Raw genomic sequence first — 5309 nt, 5'->3', positions numbered from 1 at the left:
GAATTTGTGTGGGGGGGTGGAGGGTGAGAAAACCTGGATTTGTGCTGGAAATCACTTTAGATAAGCTATTACCAGCAGGACAGTGGGGTGGGAATAGGTATTGTTTCATATTCTCTGTGTATATATAAAGCCTGCTGCAGTTTCCACGATATGCATCTGAAGAAGTGAGCTGTAGCTCACGAAAGCTTATGCTCTAATAAATTGGTTAGTCTCTAAGGTGCCACAAGTCCTCCTTTTCTTTTTGCGAATACAGACTAACACGGCTGTTACTCTGAAACCTCTCCTTACAATGTGTATGATAATCAAGTTGGGCCATTTCCAGCACAAATCCAGGGGAAATGGCCCAACTTGATTATCATACACATTGTAAGGAGAGTGATCACTTTAGATAAGCTATTACCAGCAGGAGAGTGGGGTGGGAGGAGGTATTTTTTCATGCTTTGTGTGTATATAAGATCTTCTGAACTTTCCATGGTATACATCCGATGAAGTGAGCTGTAGCTCACGAAAGCTTATGCTCAAATAAATTGGTTAGTCTCTAAGGTGCCACAAGTACTCCTTTTCTTTTTGCGAAAACAGACTAACACGGCTGTTACTCTGAAACCAGTTAAGTTTGAGTTTTGAAAGGTTTGAATCATTTCTATTTTCCCCAAACCAATATGCCTGTCCATATGTAACATATGAATGAATTCTCTAGCAAAGATTTTTATTTTCTATTATTTGTATTTGTGTTGTTTTGAAGACCACCTAGACCAGCAAGAGATTCTGTCACTGCCTGTCATGTATATTTGGGTGCCTTAACACTAAGCCACTATGGATCAGAGCCCTGAGAACAGTAGCCAACGAGCATAAAGCTGTTACCCTGGCTTCCACCAACCCAGTTACTCCTTCCAGGGTGACCCCAACAGCCCTTCTGGTCCTGAGTCTCTACAAAACCATCTATCCCAAGTGCTTACCTACCAGACACGCAGACTTTTTCACCTTTGGTTCATCAGCCCAAAGGTGTGAAAACAGACCCCAGTTGTCAGTTCAGTTTGGCACACATACTCCACACAGTTTGCACGCCTGCTTTGGGGTAAAAATAAACAAAAAAAATTATTTTAAAATATCACAGATTCAGAGATGGAATAGTAAAAAAAAGCAAACCCGTACATGTTACACAGAAAATAAACAAAGATGCTTCAGGCTTTCCACTTCTGTATTAGACATATTTCCTTTGCTAATATGTTACCTGTGGCCTCTGAACAGTTTCCCAGACTACCTTCTGTCATACAGGGGATCCAGCATTTCACAGACAGCCTGCCGCTTAGGCTACGCCTTCACTACACACCACTTTCAGTGGCTTGTAGACACGTAGCACACTGGGTCCACACTGAGGTGTGTAGCTACACATGTAAGTGAAAGGCTCTGGAAGGGGGAGGCAGTGGAGAAAGGATGAGCCTTTTCCCTGCTGCCGCCACACCTGCCAGAGTATTTCCCTGCAGAGGGGAAGGGCTCCAGCAGCAGGGACCTGACAGCCTTTCCACACTGCCCCCTCTCCCCCCCCACCCCCCAACGCACTGCTGAAGTCTTTTCCTGTGGAGGGGAAGCAGGACTCTACACTGTTTTAGCAGTGTAGATGGGAGGCATGGCTTGGTCCACCAGAGTGTGTGTAGGGTATATTCCCAGTACTTACCTGCACCCTTCAAGTCTGTCTTTACTGGATTAATCCTTGCCTCACCATGCGGGGTGGGAGGGGGCACTATGTGTGTATGGACCGTACCTCCACCAAAAGAATTCTGCAGTGTAGACAGACTCTTAGAGGCTGCCCCTCAGTTTCTAGATATAAACTTCAGTTTCAAGCCTCCTATATAGTGTCCCCTCCTCCCATTTTTTCCCCTTTTCTCCTGACATGGTGACTCATGTATATTTAAAGTGGAAAAATGCTAGCTGGGATGTCTTAATGTTTTCCCATTAACCCTAGTGGCCCATCGTTTGTCTTTTTCTGTGTTGCATAATGCTAAGTTCTTGGAGCTAGTCTCATCTGGTGGGGGGAGGCTGGCCATCCCAGCCTGACTGTCCACTGCCCTGTTGTGAGGTGAAGCTGGATGTTGAAGCATAAATTATGAGCACAGTTTTATATCTACACTAATGCATAAATTCATATCTACAGCCTGTATGCTCATCTCCTAATGGCCATCAAGTTCAGAACTTTGCAACCTCATAAAGGACTTTTGCTTAACATATTTTTATACACTATAACGTTGTATCCAACCAATTGATTCAATTGCTTACTTTTGGAGGGTTAGACCTCTTGTTCTCCCATTGAGGCATCTGGACCCTGATTGTCACAGTATTATGCTAACACCTAGAGGCTCCAAATGAGATTGGAGCCCCTGTATGCTAGGCATTCTGTAAAGTCAAATCCTTGTTCCAAAGGGTTTATAATCTAAATAGGGAAGACAGACAAAGGGTGGGAGAAAATAAATATTATCATTTAAGGTTCACTTAAACCTGAGGCAGAGCCAGGAATTGAACCCAGGTTTCTTGAGTCCAAATCTAGTGCTGCCTTAACCACAAGATAATTCTTCCTCTTGAAGGGGGTGACAGTATAATATAAGGAACCTACTTAAGAGAAAAATGTTTCTGGAAGAGGCCAGAATCCTCTCTAGAGCTGTAACAAATGCAGGAACTGTAAACATACATAGCTAGTCATTGGCCAGACCATACAAGTCATATAAAGTTAGAACCTATCACCTTCATCTCCAAAAACCCAATCCTCTATATTTTGGGCTAACGGGAAATCTCCATAGTAATAAGTCTATTATTTTCTCTGTGGGCCCCAGCTACTATGGTGTGTCATAACAACACACATTTCAGCCAATACATTGCGAACTTCCTAAAGAATCTAAAATTCTCTCACATCCTCTCACCACTATTTCAGTATGGCTGCTAATCTAAACAAACTTCAAAGATAAGCAAATCCAGTTGTTCAGTATCATACAATGTTAAAAATAAATAAATAAGTCAACATGCAACAGAGACTGAAGAATCTGGGTTTGATTCTTTATGTATTCAGCACGTATATATAAGGCAAAACTTTGCAGTCATTACACTGGGGAATCTTTTACCTGTATAATGAGTTAAGAATTTGGACCATGCTGTTCCTCATGGAACATTTTGTATGCACTGCTACTTTTACTAGTGAAGCCTCCATAAAAAGTTTATGATGATATGTATTTCATGTTCTGCATCTGGTAGCAAGTGACATTTCAAATTTGGCAGTCCCAATCTTCAGCTCTCAGAGCACAAACATTTTGCACCCAAAGCATAATTTCCAGTTAAACAAAACATCAATCAAACCAAGCAACCAGTCAACAAAAAACCTGTGTACAGTGCAATACTTTTGCTTAAAACAGAAGAAGGAAATATATGTGAGGCAATCTGAAACACGTTAAACCTGTTGGCAGTTGTTATTTATGATGTAGTACATCAAGTTTGATACCTCCTGAGTTGTGTTATATAAATACATGTAAAGACATAGTACCTCCCTAAAAAGCTAACAATGTAATGTTGGATCATATTAAAGAAGTTCTATATTAAAATCACAAATGAGTTTGATTCCCCATAGTTTAAATTCCAGGGTATTACTAATTAAGAGGTCTCTTGGGTTTTGGTACTGTTTCTCTCCCTCTATGTGTGAAACTTGCAAGCTGCTAATTGTGTTAGTACATTCTAAGACAAGAGTCTATTCTCAAAGCAATTCTTTGTAACAACTACTCACAGAGAGAGAGACTCAAAGCAATACTCTGTAACAACAGAAACAGCACCCAGAGACTCCCCGCCCTTTTGTTGTATTCATCTCGCTTTGTTAACAATTGTGATTAAAATAGAAATAGAGGATGTATGTGGATGGATGCTTGGTGTGGATAATAACCGAATGATCAGGGGTGCCAGCCTAAGAATCCAGTGTCCATCAGCTGAAGAAGGCGTCAAGTGGAAATAACCAGAAGACCCCCCGGAGGGCAGACTGGAATCCACCCAACAGCCTCAAGAATGGGAGAACCAAAGAACAAGATAACATCTGGCAGCATGGAGCCGTCAGGAATGTGCCATCTGCTGATTGATTCAGCAACAGCATGATGAAGCAATTCCCATAGACTGGCATAGGAAGGAATTCCTCTAAAAATGGGCTCTCAAAAGTGAGAACTTTGTGGTCTGATTCTGCAAATCAACTTCCAGGAGCATCAGATGAGCATCTGATGAGGCCCTGCTCTCTGCTCATGTCCAGGCCACCTGGCCAGTGGCTTGGCATGAGCAACTCTAAGGCTGGTAACTATTATAACAATCTTGCAGAACCTGTGTGTGTGTGTGTTTGTATGAATGAATGTGTGAATAAATATGAAAATGAATGGAATGTTATAGCTATAACTAACTGCTTACTATGATTCTTTCTGTATTCACAATCAATGTGGCATTTTGCCTTTTCCCCTTTAATAAGATCCTGCTGGTTTTCATTTTATTGGTATAACATTTGTTGTGTTATATAAATACATATAAAGACACAGTACCTCTCCAGAAAGCTAACAATGTAAGAGGACAAGTGACCTACACAAGATGGCGGAAAGGTAGGGATACAAATCACATTACTTCCAGCTAATGGAGATTTTCATTTAGCTCAAGAGATAAAGGACTAGGTTTTTGGAGATGAAGGTTTTAGGTTCTAACTTTATATGACTTGTGTGGCTTGGCCCATGACTAGTTATGTATGTTTTTAGTTTCTGCATTTGTTACAGCTTTAGAGAAGATTCTGGCCTCTTCCAGAAACATGTTTCTCTTAAATAGGTTCCTTATATTATGCTAGTACCAGCTGAAAAAGGAAGAATTACCTTGTGTTTAAGGCACTGGATTGGGACTCAGGAGACCTGGGTTCAATTCCTGGCTCTGATTTCAATTCTATTACATTATTTTTATGAATAGAGAAAGTTTTTTCATTCGCCCCTCATAAAAAGCCATAATTAATTAGCAGATTTCTTGTAGCACCTCTGCAGAAGTGGAGCTTGAATTGGGATTTAAAGGAAGAGAGGGTAGAAGGCAGACACACATTTGTGTGAGAATCTGACAAACCCACTGGCATTTATTGATGGAATGGAGAGGAGAGAGGGAGGGAGTGTGTGTGTGTGTGTGTGTGTGTGTGTGTGTGTGTGTGTGTGTGTGTGTGTGTGTGTGTGAGCGAGGGTGTGGAGGGCGTGATGCATTCAGAATAATGGGTAATGAAGATGACATTAATAACTATGTTTTGTATAGCCTGAAGAAGGTAATGTGTCTGT

This window comes from Lepidochelys kempii, chromosome 2 (assembly GCF_965140265.1).
Source record: "Lepidochelys kempii isolate rLepKem1 chromosome 2, rLepKem1.hap2, whole genome shotgun sequence".
NCBI lineage: Eukaryota > Metazoa > Chordata > Testudines > Cheloniidae > Lepidochelys > Lepidochelys kempii.
The sequence above is the reverse complement of the archived record's forward strand: the minus strand, read 5'-3'. Positions refer to the sequence as shown.